The sequence below is a fragment of the Grammomys surdaster genome, unplaced genomic scaffold, assembly GCF_004785775.1.
Source record: "Grammomys surdaster isolate TR1022 unplaced genomic scaffold, NIH_TR_1.0 124820, whole genome shotgun sequence".
NCBI classification, from domain to species: domain Eukaryota; kingdom Metazoa; phylum Chordata; class Mammalia; order Rodentia; family Muridae; genus Grammomys; species Grammomys surdaster.
The window spans coordinates 1-17587 of record NW_021619764.1 but is presented as its reverse complement, the minus strand read 5'-3'; the positions used below and the strand labels follow the sequence as shown (position 1 = coordinate 17587).

The window sequence follows — 17587 nt, the reverse complement described above, 5'->3', positions numbered from 1 at the left end:
AGGAGAAAGAGAGAGAAAGAGAGAGAGAGAGAGAGAGAGAGAGAGAGAGAGAGAGAGAGAGAGAGAGAACTGAAATAGACTGATGGAACAAAGGCAGCCTAGGGGAGACTCAAACAGCAAGTAACTTGTGGAGAACAGCTGGGACATAGCCAGTCTAGCACAGACACATAGATTAGGGGTAATCACCCAGAAATCGTGAAAAAGCTGGTTAAGTAAATCAATAGGACTCTGCCTCAGTTATTGGGAGACTCACCGGGTCATAATAAGAGTTAACAGGGTTATTAAATAATCCAACAATAGAAGTGCAGACTAAAATAGATGTTTTCAGCTGTGTCCGAGTTCCAGAATGATCTGAGTGTGGCTTGTGCAGATTCTCTCATCTCATCTCGACTTCCTGATTTGTTAGCTCTGAACTGGGCTCTGAGAAGTGAAGTTTTCAGTAGCATCCTTATTTCATTTTGTCACCTTTCTGAAATCATGCTTTCTCAGAACAAATTCCACGTCCACTAGTTAAGTGGACTCACCACACATGGTTATCAATCTGAAATTTCTACCTAGTGCATACCTTAATGAGAAAGTGTTCACACATGTTAAATAACACAAAGCAACATCATACCTCCTAGACAGGCAGCAACGAATAACAGAATTCTAGCATTCATGGTGAGCAGGTCACCCAGGGTTCAGGAAACCTGCCCAGAGCGGATGGAATCTCATTTAGACATGCCCCACTTTATATCACTGTGGCAGTAACCCCAGGGCCCCCTATCCCAAGGCCTCCCTGTGGGGTTGGGATCACTGAGCATTGCAGGATATACTGTTCTAGTAGGGATGGAAGCAGAGCCCAAGATGTTTCCGATTGTATCTTGTCATCCGAGGGTGACGCGTGTGCAGCTGACTGTACAGTCAGAACTATAAGCGAGGAAGAGGGAAAGATCGTGTCATCTAGGGCCATCAGGGTACTTGTCTTGCACCCCTGGCTCATTCTAAATGCCTGTTCAGAGTAACACTGCTGGCTCTTCAAGTGAATGTCTTGGTTGTAGTGGGTTGCAGAGTGGAAGGACGTTGGGGTTTGATGAGGGAGATGAGTAGGGGTGGGTTCGATTTCTAATGGAACCATTCCTACAGAGAGAAAGAAGCACAGTCGTTAATGCCACATAGATGCATATTAGAGACAACTGAGCATGTGCTCAGGTGCAGACAAAGATAGAATATTGGTGGGCAGGTAAAGTGTCAGTGATTTAAATCTGTGTGCCTTCCTCTCCTTTAGTGTTTACTTGTAAAATTCTGTTTCCTCTTTGAATTCCAGGTTGCTGGAGTTGTACAGCCAGGGAAGAGGAGGAGACAGACTGTTACAGCTTCTCTAGAAATCCCCCCGGGTTTTAGCGTCCACAGGTAAGCTTCTCTAGGTGTGGCTGTCTCCTCCTGACTGCTGATCCTTCCAGCCCTCTGTCTGCCCTCCTCTGTGGGGAGTTGTGTCTCAACACACATGGCCAACACATCTCTGGATAAATAGAGTCCTTAGCTCCCTTCGAATTTCCATTCACAAGGACATCTTCGCCTGTGTCTGTATCTATGTCTGAAGAACAACTCAGGACTGTAGTTTCTGCCCCCTGAAAATTTCTGCAGAGAATGAAATGGGAAAAGTGGAGGGTATTTGAAGTAGCACCATGACTTCTGGGAAGCCACTGTGACCTAGGAGGCACTCTGAGGCAGAGGGCTTGTGATCACTGTCTGACTACACTTGGCCTGTGTTCATGAACAGCTTCTGTAGCATGTGTGATGGTTAACCTTCCTCATCAGTTTGACCACATGTACAATTACATGAAAATATACCTTTGGGTTTCCCTTTCATTGTATCTTTCTAACAATGTTTAACAGCCAACTCTCTCACCCCTGTGAACACTTTATCTCTCCTATAAAAGAGACTTCAAGAGGCCAGCAGACGCTGGTCTCTCAAATCCCAACTTAGGGTAAAACAATTGTCTGGCCAGTCCCAGGCACACCCTGAAATACAGCCTGCCATAATTGGACAATTGTGGATTTGTTTTTTATTTTCCTCCTTGCGATTCTCCGGCTTAGCAGTGTAAGAATGTTTCCTGAAAGTTTTAACTGAAGAGGGATATATGTGGCATTGTCCCAAGGGCTTGGTTCCAAGACCAACGATGGCGAGCACGAACTTTCATCTTTGGTCCCTGACTGTGGGCGCCTCAGGTTCCTGCTGACACCCCTCCCCCGCATGACGTGCTGAAGAGCCTCACATTATAAGCTAAAATGAATTCTTCCTCCCTTACTTTGCTTCTTGTCAGGTATTTGGTCACAACACCAAGAAAAGTAAGTAATCTAGGAAACTGGAACCACGGTGTGGGGCTGTGACAAGCCTGGCCTTGGGCTTCGTAGGTGCTCCTTTGCAGGAGGAGCTTAGAAGCGTTTGGAGGCGTGGCCCAGAGAAGCCCTGTGACGCTATAAGCAGGGATTGGCTCGGAATGCTGAGGACAATGCAAAGAGAAGCCCAGTTCATGAGGCTTCCTTCAGAGGAGACCGCGGAGGACAAGGACTCCAGAAACTGGGCTAGTGGCCCTTCGTTCTGGCAAATAATTTGGCTTTGCTCCGTGTCACTCTGGCCTGAGAACTTGAATGAGGCTGAATTCAAAAGTAATCGACTAATGGGAGTCAAGCTGTATCATTGTTCCTGTCTATTGCTCTCATCCAGGCTGATGCTAAGAGAACAGCAAGTGCAGCAGAAAAAGAAACCATGCAGTGAAGGGGGGAGGGAGTGCGATGAAGCTTGAAGCTGCAGATGGGTGGAGTGGAAAGCAGGTGACAGGCATTAGTGCCACTGAGGAGAGCGATGTGCTCTGCAGAGGGACAGCTGGACAGGTGCTCTGAGTGCAGAGCTCACTCAGCATGGCCTTCAGCCTGGGCAAATGCAAACTCATTTCAAAAGAAAGGGCCTAAATTGAGAGCAGTACCTGTGGTTTCTTGGTTAGAAACAGAGGCTGGAGCAACCTGTGGTCCAAGGGGAGCAGACTTCACCTCAGGCTGGCAGCAGAGCTTGGAACCATGGCTTGCTCATGTGGCACGGGTTTTTGCAGGTGTGAAGGATGCAAAAATGAGATGGTCATTTAAGCTTGCGCCAAGGTTGCAGAAAGCTGCTGGAGCTGTCACTGCGTGATAGGTTCTCTGTCAAGGAGGCCCTGAGACAACGTTGCTTAAAGCTGGGAAGCTGGAGCTGGAGATGGCTCAGCAGTTAAAAACACTACCTGCTCTTGGAGAGGCCTCAGGTTTGATTTATAGCACCCACGTGGCAGTTCACAGCCACCTGCAACTCTGTCTCCAGGGGATCCAGTGCCATCTTCTGGCATTTGTGGGTACTGGGTTCATATGGTACACAGGCATACATACAGGCAAATATTCATACATTTAAAAATTAAAGAAATCTTTAAAAAAAATGAGCTGAGAAATTAAAGTATAAGCTGCAGTGGTGACCCTGAGGTATAGAGAAGCCAGGACTATGGAGTGACCGCTCCGAAAAGCTGGAGGCAGACACTGGAGCCAAGCAGGACAGAACGTACGTCTGCTTCAGGGAGCAGAGTCAGGAGTGTTATATTGCTCAAGCTTGTTGGAGCATGGTGCCCATCATGAGCCTGATCCCAGACATGGAGCCAGAGTGTTTCCCTGTTGAGTTTCAGTCTTGCTTTGGGCCCATCTTTCTTTGCTGCACCCTATTACTCCCTTTTGGAAAAGGCATGTTTATACCGTTCATTGGATGTGATGGCTTGAGTGGGAACGCCCCGCCCCCATAGGCCCATATGCTTGATCCCCAGGTGGTAGAACTGTTTGGGAAAGATTAGGAGGTGTGGCCCTGTTGGTGTGTCACTGACGGTGGGCTTAGAAGTTTCAAAAGCCCACACCACTCCCTAGCTCGCTTTCTTTCTCTATCCTTCCCTTTTTCCCTCTATCCCTCTTTCCCTCCCTTCTTCCCTTTCTTCCCCTCCCACCCTGGCTCATGCTTGTGGACTGAGATGTGAGCGCTTAGCTACTGCTCCAGTCCCATGCTTGCCTCCCTGCTGCCGTCCTTGTCACCATGATGATCACTGACTAACCAAACCTCTGATACCGTGAACGCCAGTTAAATGCTTTCTCTCATAAATTGCCTTGGTAGTAGTGTCTTTTTACAATAGAGTAGTAAGACATTACATATCAGAAATACGTAACTCCAGTTTTTAATTTTACAATTACCTCTAGTTAAGAGATTACCTTGATTCTCAGAAGAAACGTTGGACTTGTGTTTAGTGTTGACAGTGTTAAGACTTTAGAGCTTGACGAAGGTTGACATGCATTATGAAAGAAGCATGGATCTTTAGGGACCAGAGGTGTAAAGTTCACAGAGGGTGCTGTGGGGCTACTTATTCTTGATTGTCAGCTAGCCCCACTTAACACCACTAGACAATCCATGGGTACAATTACCTAATCAGCATGATAGAAACATAGAAGACAATTCAAACAAAAGTTGAGATAGAAATATATTTGAAAAATGAGTATAGCAGAAGGCACATAACTTACAATCCTAATCTACAGAAGCCAGTCAGTTACTGATTTCAAGACTGTATTAAATTAGACAAACTGTGAATTTATTTAAGGGCACACAGACTAGAAAATAGAGCCAGAATGGATTCATCTTAGAAACAGGAAGGATATACCAAAAAGAGGGGGATTTTTTTTTCTTGATAAACTTTAAGAACATTTCACTTTTAAATATAATTGTACAAGATCCTTTGGCAAATACAAAACCCATTGTCCTCATTACTGTTTTATTTCTGTGAGCAGACACCATGGCGAGGGCAACTTATAAAAGGAAACATTTAATTGGGTACTTGCTTACATTTTCAGAGGGGTAATCCATGATGATGATGTGGGGAGTGGGGTGACTGTCAGGCAGGCATGCTGCCGAGAGCTTACATGATCTGCAAGCCTGCACCTTCATCAGGCTTTTGAAACCTCAAAGCCTAACCCCAGTAACACACTTACCTCAAAAATTCAATACCTTCTAACTCTTCCCAAACAATTCTAATAACTGGGGACCAAAAATTCAAATATTTGAGCCTATGGGGTCATTCTTAGTCAAATCATCACTCACATGCCAGATTAAAACTGTCCATGCTTTGGGGGTAGATCTGAGGGGCAAGGTGGAGCCTATAGCTTCAGCATTACCTAGTTCTAAACCAAAGGCCCTCTCTATCCACCTGTTCTGCTATCTTCCTGATGCTTCTCAGAGCTCGTCAGTGAACCACTCAGACCCAAAGAGACATTTTCACTAACTATCCAGCAACCAACCTTAGAGTCTAACACACAAACCATACATGGACTGGAGAGATGTTTTCACATGCAGGTACCACATGTGGCCCAAAATACATTAGGGTCTCTTATTACCAAGTGCTTGTTGCTTTACTGAGGAAGTCAGACATAAATCTAAAGACCCTTGTATTAGTTTATGTCCTCATGTCTCCAGGGAGAGTGCTCACATGACAACAGGGGCAGGGTTGGAGACACTGGGCGGGAGAGGAACCTCTCTGGGTTGCTTGTGGTGGCAATACTACTGGTTTTACCAAGTCTCATGAGACAACAAAAAACTTACTAAGTCTTAAGAATGTAGAAGGTGAAAGACACTTGTTAGACATGCCTGAGAGGGAAGAGATCTGTCTCAGGGGTAGAACATTTGACTGCAGATCAAGAGGTCCCTGATCCAAATCCTGGTACCCTCTACCATGTATTTATATCACACACACTCAGTTCTGTGTTTCTTTCATTCACTCCTCAGCAGAGCTGGGAGCTCCAGGCTCCACTGGATACCTGTCATGTAGATGGATAGTCTCCTCCCATCTCTTCCTGCGGGCTGGGTGTCCTTCTTGTTATTAATATCTGTCTCCCCTGTTCTAGCACATATCTAGCTTCTTTGGTTCTCTTGAGTTAATAAAGACAAGATAAGGACTACGACAGAAAAGTCTGCAGTTTTCCAGGCACAGCAGTTATAGAGGCAGATAATGTCCAGGGACCAGACAGGAAAGCCTAACTATAAAAGTATCTCCCTCCTTGGCTATCTGGTAAACCTGTTGTCAAGACTAAGGAGACAAATCAGAAAACCGGGTGGTCTGTTAGGGTGGACGTTTCCTCTGTGAGCTTCTCTCCTCCTTCCAGATTCCACTGCTCACATGTTTCATCCTCAAAGGCTAAAGACTGCTCAGCTGCTGTCCCAGGCAGAGAGGGATCCTGTAGTGTTGCAGCTGACAGTGTCATCTAGGGCCCTGGTCAAACTCTTGAGTGACAGCCCATCTGTCAGGGCTATCTGGGGGCCAAGGTGGAAGATAGTTGGCCAGCTCAGGAGCTAAGCCAGGACAGCAGTGTGAAGTAGGCTTAGGGTCTGCAGTAGGCTCTGCTTCTTTTCTTGGGCGATGATGCTATTTAAGGATGAACCTGGAAAGCTGCAGAGCTGAGGAAGGCATCTCACCAGTCAGGTCTGGCAGCTTCTGTAAAGTGGGTTTGTGAGCATCTGTAATTTAACTTTATAGTCAGTCGTAACTTATCACCACTCAGATGAAAATTATTAACTGTGTACACTTGTACCAGTGGGGGTATAGCTCAGGGGTAGAGCATTTGACTGCAGATCAAGAGGTCCCTGGTTCAAATCCAAGTGCCCCCTTATTTATGTCTGGTTACTGACTTACCATTCATCTTAGGCAGGCCACCCATGATGTTAGAAAACCTTCATTAGCTGAGGCCTCTGGAATCAATGTTACTATGCTCCCATTTACTGCTGTGGACCACTTCCCAGCCACACTATAGTCAGGGTACATTAATCCAATGCACACAGATCTCTTACCTGTGCTGGGTCTTGTCTACCTTTTTTGTTTAACCTGGCCATCTGCATTCTTTCCCTCATCCTCACTGGGATAGTTAGTTTCAATTGTCAGCTTGACACAATGTAGCCTCACCTTGGAACTACAGTCTCAATGAAGGATACAGTGTCTAGATTAGGTTGGCCTATGGACATGTATGGAGGGGATTGTCTTGAGGACTAAGTCAATGGATGTATGAAGACCCAGCACTATTCTCTAGGCAGAGATCCTGGATTGTGTGTGTGTGTGTAGAAAGTGTGCTAAGCACTGACGAGCATGCATGCGTTCATTTTTCTCTGCTCTTTCATAGCTATGACATGACTAACTGTTTAAAGTTCCTGCTGCCTTGACTTCCTTGAAATAAGGGACTGTAACCTGAAATTGTATGAACTTTAATTTTTTCAAAGCCTACTTTTACTGATGGTTCTTAAACACTTTTTCCTCCCTTCTAGCCCTCCACCTAACAGAGGTATTGGGAAAGAAAGGATATGGTGGAGATGGATTGTTTAGAAATGTTTTTTTGGAGCAACACCCGTCTATGTTGTCTGGAAATTGGCAGTTCAGTTTACAGGTTAGCAGTGGCAGCTCCATCCACTCAAAAACACTTTATGGATATGTCAGCAGTCCAGTTCAGTAGAGTCAGGATAGCAAACAGGAATCAGCAATGGTGGCACTGTCTAGCAGAGACAGCCAGGCCTCAGCCTTAGCATGAATCAGCAGGAGAGACCAGCAGGAATGCCAGGAAAAGTTCTCTGCTGTGCCTCTCGCAGGGAAGTAAGGATCAGCGAAGATGTGAGACCAACAAGCATTGCACAGCTAGCTGTACCAGCAAGCCAAGCTCAGCCTCTATCGCTGTCTGTGGAGTCAAATTTATACGTCCTCCAAACATCCTGTGTCTTCCATAGGTCTTGTCTCGGCTGACATCACTCTGCCAATCAGCCTGAGTCCTGGAAGCTGCAGCACACTATCAGAAATTTTTTGGTGTTTCTCTCTATGGAGTCCTGACAAATGCAGCTCAACTACACAGTGTAAGGCAGACCAATACATGCTTGTCATTAACAAAGAATCTTTCATCCCATGTCCTTTCATGTGTTTGCTTTAGCAGAACATCTTTTCTCCTGTGTCTGCTCCAGCGAAACATTCCTTCATGAGTCTGCCTTAGTCTTTCTCCTGTATCCATTTTAGGAAAACACTCCTTCATGTGTTTGCCCCAGCAAAACACTATTCAACACAGCTGACCTTCCAAAGAACCCTTAGGTTTCTACTTCAATTGTGACCTAACATTAACCCTTTCCTCCCTCACTCGTCTATTGCCAGGATCTTTTATCACAGGAGCAGAAGTGAAACTAGAATGCACCTTCCTTCATTGGCCCCCACTCAATGAACAACAGTGCAGGTATGGTCCAGAAATGCCCATTGAGTGATGAACTTCATTCTGAGTTTCAAGGCTCTATTGGCATGCTAAGATGGGGTTGGGCAGAGGCTGAGGTTGTGCTATCATGGAGAAACACTCTCTGAAGGCAAATACTTTTAGGAGGCAGAACACATGAGCAGAGAATTGCTGAACTTTTTACAGTCACTAACTTGCTAATGTCAGCTGTTGAGGAGATGCCAGAGGAATGCTCTTTCTGCTTAGGAAGATGATTTATTCCTTTTTGTAAGACTGGTCCATCAGGAGGTGGCTGAAACATCCACTGGGTTGACCATTTGGTTCTAAAGTATAGGACCTACAGGATGCTCACTACTAGAAAGATAATGAGGGAATAGTATTGAAAGTGTGTAAAATGGCTGTCGTGATGACCTCGTAGGATATATATGAACTTGCAGAGGTGAAAGGCTGTTTCAGAGTAATGACTGTGTGAACTATTATGACAGGCTGTTTTTGCCATAGATTCTATGAGAAGAGTCTGACTTCCCATGAGAACTGAGTGGTTCAGAAAGATAATTCAGAGACATTGCAGATAGCACTTTGCTGTTGGAAAAAGTGAACCAGATCTCTCTCCATGGCAGGAGGCCTTGACTAAGTCAGTTCAAGGAGAGTAGAGGAGCCAGAACTTTCCTGTGAGATAAACATCTCGGCAGTGGAGCTTGGATGCTTCTTATGAAGACTGATTGGACTGAAGTGATGCCTGGTAAATTCTCTTACATGGAAAAGAGAATCCCAGAAAAATAAAGCCTGACTCACAGAAGCCCAGTGTGTCCAGATCTGTCACCAAGATGCATTGTGACCATGGCTATTGAAAGATGGAGTCACATTACTGGATCCTCATGATTCTTGTGGTAGCTCTGCTGACAAACCTTGATTCCTCAGCCTGTTCCCTACACCCACAGGTCCTGAATGAGGAGAAGGTGGAGCCCCTGGCTTATTGTAGGAATTCAGATTCTGACTCATGGTGCAAAGAACCTGTGAGATGAATGAAGGGCCTCTGAGGAATGAGCAGGAAACAGAGTCTGAGTCAGCTGGTGATGAGTCTGGTTTAGTGACATACACAATATATTACAGGATCTACTCAGGATCACACAGGTAAAATGCATTAGGGAAACCTCACACAACAGAGGTGTAGCTTAGTTGAATGTTGGACTTCAGACTAAGGTTCTGAGTTCAAATCCAGCTGACTTCTACTGCTGCTTCCCTTCATCTACAAGCCTGCAATTGTCTTCTCTCTTTAGTGTTCTGCTTACTAGTCACCTCCAACACTGTCCCTCCTAGGACCCTGTCAGTGTGCTTTGCAAACATCAGATATCAATCATAAGTGAGAGTCCCATTGATGTTTAATGATGTGTGTCTATTTCTGAAGTTCTTAATTAGCCGCTCCATAAACCTGACATTGTGGAGGGATATCCTTGAATCTGAGGCTGTCGAGTTATGCTGAGGCAAAGTCAGTGGGTCACTTTCTCCCACTCTCCCACTGTGTAGGACCAAACCCTGTCCTTCAGTCTTTCTTTTTACATTTTATGTGTATGGCTGTCTTGTCTGTATGTATATCTGTACAACACGTGGTTTCCTGGTGCCCAAGGTAACCAGAAAAGCATTTCAGATCTCCTGGAGCTGGAGTTAGAGACTTTTGTGAGATGCCAAGTGGGTACTAGGAATCAAACCTGTGTCCTACAAAGCAACATGTAGTCTTAAGCATCAAGCCATTGCTCCAGTCTCCAGCCCTTCAGTCTGTCTCACATTTCCATCCTTCAGTCTTGTCCCTGTTTTCTTGGTGGACAATTCTCTTACATTGGTTTCCTTTCTTTTTTACCCCCCTTCAGCCTATGAGTCCTCTGTTCAGGGTTTAAAGTCCCCAATGGTGAGACTCTGTGACAAAATGACTCTGCTTGTAGCCTCAGACACCAGAATAAGGGCTGTGTTTACCTTGTCCTGGTCACTTGTGCCCTGCCAGGTTTCCCTTATACCACATACAGTGTGTGTGCGTGTGAAGACACTGGTGGTTGGGGTTCACCACACAGAGGGAGGAGACCTGTCGTCACTCATGCACTCCATCACCAGTGTAAGATGCATCCAGCTGGTGTGTGTGTCCCTTGGATCCCTAATCTTTCAGGTGACCAAGTCTTCATCATATTTAGAAGGGGAAGTGAGCTCCCTAATCCTAGGCCATGGCAGCTTCAGTAGAAAGAACCAGTTTCTGCATGTAGAACCCTGTCTGGAAGGAAGCCAGCACAGCAAGTGGAGTGGGCAGCAGGCAATGTCCCTAAAGGAAGGGGGATAAAGAGTAGGCTGATTTGTGCATCAACTGGAGAACTCTAGTGGAGTCTTCAGAGCTGGGGAGTGTGGATCTGAGGCTGTGGGGTGAAGCACTCAAGCCACCTGGATTCCAGGCTGCTTCTTGGCCTGGTGGGCATCCAATGGTGGCTGTTGGCTGGCACCTGCTCTAAATGGTCAGGATCTATGTTGTGGCAGTCATGCCTCAGTGTTTGAAGTTTCACTCTACAGAACAATATTGCCACCAAAGACCTGAACTTTTCACAGACAGCATTTGCTACAGTGCTGTGTGAAATGCTAAACAGAGTCTGACGACATGTACCATGGACAGCTCCACAGTCAGAAGGCTTAGTTAAAGGCACAGAAGCAGCATGCAGACCCCTCCATTGTACAGCAACCTCAGCCATTTCTGCAGGGTGGATAGGATTGCATAAACTGAAAATAATAATCAAATTATCACAATGCTGTCTAGTGTGCTGACTCAGCAGGCATTAGCACTTGCTGCACAAGCCTGAGAATCTAAGGTGGATATGTATCTGTATGTACAATTTTCTAACACACATGGGGACAGACATGTAGGCACATATATGTAATCCAAATAGTCATACAGGAAGATTGGAGTTGAAGACAGAAGAATCTTTCTGGAAGCTCATGGAGAGTTAGCCTGGAGTGTGAATCCCTGTTTTAAGCAATAAGAGAGACTCTGCCTCAAATAAAGCAGAAGGTGAGATCCAACATCTCACACTTTCCCCTGATCTCCCCACATGCTCCATGGTAAACACATGCTCTCATGTGCAAACCCATCATACATGCACACCCAGAGAGAAACACACACACACACAGACACACACACAGAAGAACATGAAGACTCATACCTATACACACATCCACACACATATCACCAGTGTTGGGAATTTTCAGTGTCCCTATCTCTCTCTAATACTAATTTTCATTAGTGTGAGTCAGGTACCCTAGGGCACTGGAGATGAGAAGTCACAGAGCATCCCTGGTGAGGCAGTGCAGGGATGTGGTGCTCCTGAGGAGAGTCTACACAGGTATGAGGCCATAAGTCATGGGCCGAGCAATTGCTTACAGTCATGCAGTCTCCGACTCAAGACTGCCCCCTGCTGGCCATGCCACACTCCTGAACCCTCAACTCCCTGATTCTCACTTCTCCACAATTCTGAGGACGGAAGCCATTCTTCAGGTTATTCCTTCTTCTGATATGTCGAGGGAGTCTCCAAATGGAGACCAAGATGGAGGAAGACGGGAGACAACGGAGGATACCCCGTCCCTGCTCAGGAAGGCTGGCACGGGAGTCACAGAATCATTCATGTGAACTCTGCTATGGCTTGGTCATCATGAGTTGTGTCTTGATGGGCCTGATTTAACCAATGTTTTTTCACATCTGTGACATGAAGTTGCTTATATAAAATTAATATGTATAAATGAGTGTACCGGAAACATCCCTAGAGCTTTTTAGAGACATAGGTCGGTCATCCTAAGGTACTGTTCCCAGAGGATCTGGTTTAGGTTTTCTCGAGTGGGGACTAAGGACATTTGCTTCTGGCCTACCCTGTCCCACTTGCTGTGTGTTCTTAGAACACATGGTGTTTTTAAAGGTCGTCTCAACCTCATAACCTGCCATGCAGGTCATTATTGCAGTTCACAGAGTCCACGGCTGGGCATGACTGTTGACGACTTTACAAAGTACCTTCCAGTCCAACCAAAGTTAGAGGAAGCTTCCTGGTCAGAACCAGCTTGGTTCCCCATGTCCTGTGACTAATATGTCTGGTGTCTTTTAGCAATAACATTTTGTCAGCATGTTCCGATGGGCATCTGAGAGCAGTGGCAATACCCTGTATTGTCCTGGGGGGTCTCAGGAACACCAGAGTTTAATTGGAATTGCCCCACTCAGGGGATTATGCTCATCCAAGATCGCATAGATTACAAATAAGACATTCTTGTGCCAGGTATGGGATACCTCCCTTGAGTTGTTAGTCAGGGGTGTCCTGGAGCCACAGACATTCCTTACTATCTCCTAGTTTCAAGCACTGCTGTTGAAAAGTTAACTATCATGATGATTTCTTATCCTGTGTGTATCGCCTGCTCCTTGTAGTCTAGAGTTTTAAGATTTTCCCTTTGGTGTTAGAATTCTTTAACACTCCCTACAGAGTTCATCAGTTGTGCTTAGCGTTTACAGAAACTTAGGATGGAAGCTCACATCTTCCTTTATGCGAAATTTTCTTACATTTTGTCCTTCCATCATTTTCTGTTTCCCACCATTGTGCAAACATGTGGTGTCGAGGGTGGTGCATAGATTTAGAGTCTACTAAGTTTGTCCCTTTGTTTGAGAATTCTGTTAAGTTCTCTTAGGGCTAAGTCATACTCATGGAAGACATCAAATTACCTTGTATTATGCAGCCCAGAGAAGGAGGCTATGCAGTTTATTGAAGAAACTTCAACTGATGGAGATCTCCTAGCTTCATTGAAGACCCAATTAAGGTGGATGTGGTAAATTCAGTACCAAAATCATATTTAAGCAAGGGGGCACATGGATTTGAACCAGGGACCTCTTGATCTGCAGTCAAATGCTCTACCCCTGAACTATACCCCCACTTTATAGGTAAGGTAGCCTCTCATTAGCATCTCTTTAAACTTGGTACCACACCCATGCTTGCTCTGTGTTTATGATCTACTGCTTCCCCTACTGATCTAGAGCCTGGCAGGATTTTTGTATTTCAGTCTGCCCTTCACCCTTCTCCTCTCCAACCCTTGTTATCCTACCTAAATGAACCCTTCTCTCTGGGTGTGCTGCAGACGTCTTTTTCGGATCTGGAAAGACACTGGAGTGTTTTCTTTCAGTTCATAGTTAATTTTTCTTAAATAGCCAAGACAAAGCTGCGGGTTCTGGGTCTTCGTCAGCCAACCTGAAACCCAGAGAGAATATTGTCCTCCAGGACATCAGGAGGGTGCTCATTCCTTCACTCCATCATTTATTCACTCAATAACACTCATGGAGTTCATTAGCTCTGGCCACTTATCAGCCACGGCGAAGACACAAAGCCAAGTCAGGTATTTTCCTTTTTCCTCAGAGTCTTAGTATACATAGGAGTCAAATTCATGGCTCAGTCATTCCTCAAATGGAGCAGAAGCCAAAGCACAGGTTAAGGGGAAGTGGAACTAAGGAGCACCCTGTAGGAGACTCTGGTGGGACTTCCTGATGGGACAGCTATGGAAATTTCCAGAGGAAGAAGCCAACTCCTCAGCTTCATAGGACTGACTCTTCTCTGAGCTTCTACACTGAGAGAGCCTTACAGAGCCTGGGAGTACAGCCTGTGCCACAACATGTAACCTAGATGGGTCTCACAGTGAATTGTATACTAGCTCCTCTCAGAGAGGAGAACAGAGACCAGGCCTGAGCAGAATACAGAGCACACAGGAACACAGTCTGTTATGTGGCTCTGTGTTAACCAATACTTCACATTTGGTGTCTTGTATGTAAGGGAGACAATAAGGGGGCACCTGGATTTGAACCAGGGACCTCTTGATCTGCAGTCAAATGCTCTACCCCTGAGCTATACCCCCATCTGCTTCATGTATATCTGACAGACATCTCTGAAGCTGTATGGCCACTCTCCAACATGTGTACTTTGCAGTACCCTGAAATCATCCACTTTGTCCTGGGAGGCCCAGCCCTAAGCCAGCTCTGCACCCTGTCTGTCACCTCCTCCTGACCAGCATCCTCCTATCCTGTTTCACAGCTAAGATGGAACACACACCTGGAAGTCTGCATCTATCTCATTCTGCAGACCCACCTGCACAAGCTACACCCAAAGGGCTGGGTGCTAAGCAATTGATGGCTTTTGAGGGAGAAAGAATGGTTTTCTTTAAGGGAGTGGCTCTTGGTAAGTCAATCTTATTGCAGAGGAATACTTCTGACCTAGAAGCATATGGACAGCACAGATTGGAGGACACACAGCCTGGGGTATAAAGGTGGGATGGCTCTGTGAAGAGGAGTTAAAAGAAGGAGTTGAACGTGAATATGACCAAAATACACCATATGCAATCTCAAAGAATAATGAAAATATCTTACAACATCTTTTTTCCTCAGCAATAGGGTCTTACCATTGGTTGTGGAGAAGAACCAATAGCCTCGGAATAGCTGGTGACACAAGGTCACAGGTTTAACTGTAACTTTTAAAAAATTAGCAGAAAGGTCCACTGCAGTAGTTGGTTTCCATATCTAATCCTGCTGACCTGGCCATGGACCCGGGACTAGCCAGGTCATGGGCCCTAGGAGAAAGCGAACTTCTGTTGTTGTGCTAAAGGAACACAGCAAGAACACGGAACCTCTTGACGTACTGCTACACACACAGATCAACGCTTGGGTCAGCTCACATGGGAGAAGCTTCTACTTGCAGTGATGGAGGCTAACCCAGAGACCCACAAGTGGACAGTGGACAGAGGGTGAGGGCCTGCGGAGCGCTCAGTCATAAATGTGATGCCTTCCTCAAACCCTACCCTCAGGCTCAGAGTGCTGTGCTGGTGAGGAGGCAGAGGCTGTCAGAGCCGAAGCTGGTGATGACTCCATGGAAGCAGTGTCATGTGTTTGTATTTCACTTTGTCCATCTTTTCTCTTCAGATCTGCAAAAGAGTGGTAAGTCATAACCGTATAACACAGTCAACACTAGGTTGTCTTGACATCTCCTCTGCTAACAATATTAGTCTAAAACTCTTCTGTTTAGTTCAGTGTAAATATGTAAAACAAGGACAAAAGTCAGGTACATATTTTGCCAAAACTTGTTAGTACTGCTAATATTCTTCCCCTCTGGCACCTTTTGAACTGTATCACACAATCTCATTGCTCTGAACACTACTTTTTTCCCAGGCTTCCGTTAGTATGGCCCATTACCTCACAAGTATAACATTCAACTGCTTTTCATTTCTTTCATATATATACATACATTTATTTATCTATTTATTTATTTATTTATTTTACTTATTCACTTTACATCCTGCTCACTGCCCCCTCCCACAATCTTTCTTCCCATACCCCCTTCTTCTCTGAGCAGGTGGGTGCCCCCTCTTTATCCCGCAACCCTGGCACATCAAGTCTCTGCCAGGGTAGTTGCACCCTCTCCCACTGAGGTCAGACATGGCAGCCCACCTAGAAAGATATATCCCACATATAGGCAGTAGCTTTTGGGATAGCCCATGTCTCCACATGGAGACCAAGCTGCACATCTGCTACATATGTGAGAAGAGGCCTAGATACAGCCTGTGTGTTCAACTGCTTTTCTAAACTAAAGTCCAGAGATCTCTCATATTTCTTCAACAAGCAGCATTGTTAAGTCATGTTATATTAACAACACAGGCCCTAGTATCAACTTGTCACTGTGTTACTATAGTGTCACATACACAGTTACTATACTACGCTATTGCCATGAATACACATCATGATCAAGGCAAATTATTATAAAAGAGAGCACTTAACTGGGGGATTGTCTAACTTTTTAAGTTTAGTCCATGATGGCCATGGTGAGAAGCATGATAGCAGGTAGGTAGGCACTGGAGCACAAACTGAAGAGTTTACATCTGATGCATGAGCAGGAAGCAGAGGGTATGTCTGCTGGGCCTGATGGGGATTTTGAAACCTCAAAATACACACCCAGTGACAGATTTCCTTGTACACAGTCACAACCCCCAAACATCCCTAAATAGTTCCACCAACTGAGGACCTAACATTCAAATACATGAACCTATGGGGGCCATTCTCATTCAAACTACCACATTATTGTATGAAAAAAATGTAAATTAAATGTACAGACTATCATTATATCTAGTGGGAAGAAGTATTGGCCTTATCACAATACGAAGGCTAGACATTTTACTTTGTTAGCCGCTTACAGGAAGGGTTCGTCTCCCAAAGGAAGAAATGTCATTTTGATAAGAAACATTCAAGACCTTGCAATCTGGAAAGAGACACTGGCACACAGAAGAGATGGTGGGAAGGAAGGATTACCCGGTGACGGTGGAGGGATCCACAGAGCCTTGGCCGTGCAGAGTGCTGTGTGGGCAACCAGAACAAAGGGAGCAGGGACCTGGGTCACCACAGGAGAGAGAAAGTACCGAAGTTCATTACTGATGATCCATTCATGGAAAATTGCTCAGGAAGATGTTTCATAGAGAACTCAACATGGATAGAAGATGGTGAAAGAAATGAAACAGTTTAAACATGAGGCTGCCATTAACTTGAGGAAAAACAAAAGTTCCACTAGATATCTTCATCCTGTTTGGAATTACTGACCTCAATCATACAGTGTTAACAAATCACGTGATATAAGCATAGAGCCACCCAACCAAAAGCAGGGACGTGACTGTAACGGGAAAGTCAGAAAGGGAGAGGATATGGAGTTATGATCTCATCACTGTCAGTTACTGATCTGTAGATGATGGTATAAGAGACACCACTCTGTGTGAGTTTCCCTAGGTGCACAGGACAGCCTAGCAGAGACAGCTAACCCTCAGGGAGTGCCTCCCATTGGATGACAGGAGCAATGAACTAAACAAAAGTATTCGGGGTACATGTGGTGATTTTCTTAGTAACCTTAATATTGAGTTTTCAAAATAATTGAATTGTGCATACATTTTGATTTAAAAATATATGAAAACAAGTTTGTGTGGTGGCGACAGGTTTGAAGGCTCAGGTAGAGGCCATAGTGACAGCATTCTCTGTCCCCTGCTCTGCTGAGGCAGGTCTTCCAGAGGTCAGCTATGTAGCCATTGTGTTGAATGTGGGTTTTAGTTGAGTTGAAGTTTGAAGCAGCACCAGCTGAAGCCTCCTACCTCAGCTAGGACCTCAGCAGGAGAATGCTGGTCATTCATGAGGACATGGCAGTCAGATGTGCAGAGGCAGCTCAGGCCTGGGCCTCACAGGAGGAAGCAGATGATGACAGAGCACTGCCAAGTGCACATGCCAGAT

At 45.4% G+C, this 17587-nt stretch overlaps 3 non-coding genes across 3 annotated transcripts; 1 reads left to right on the top strand and 2 right to left on the bottom strand.

Annotated features, from left to right (window-relative positions):
- Positions 1–6625: 6625 nt before the first annotated feature.
- On the top strand, positions 6626–6697 carry Trnac-gca. The gene has a single exon. It is a non-coding gene; the product is annotated as a tRNA-Cys (tRNA).
- Positions 6698–13147: 6450 nt separating this feature from the next.
- On the bottom strand, positions 13148–13219 carry Trnac-gca. The gene has a single exon. It is a non-coding gene; the product is annotated as a tRNA-Cys (tRNA).
- An 899-nt stretch (positions 13220–14118) lies between these two features.
- Positions 14119–14190, bottom strand: Trnac-gca. Its single transcript has one exon. It is a non-coding gene; the product is annotated as a tRNA-Cys (tRNA).
- Positions 14191–17587: the final 3397 nt, after the last annotated feature.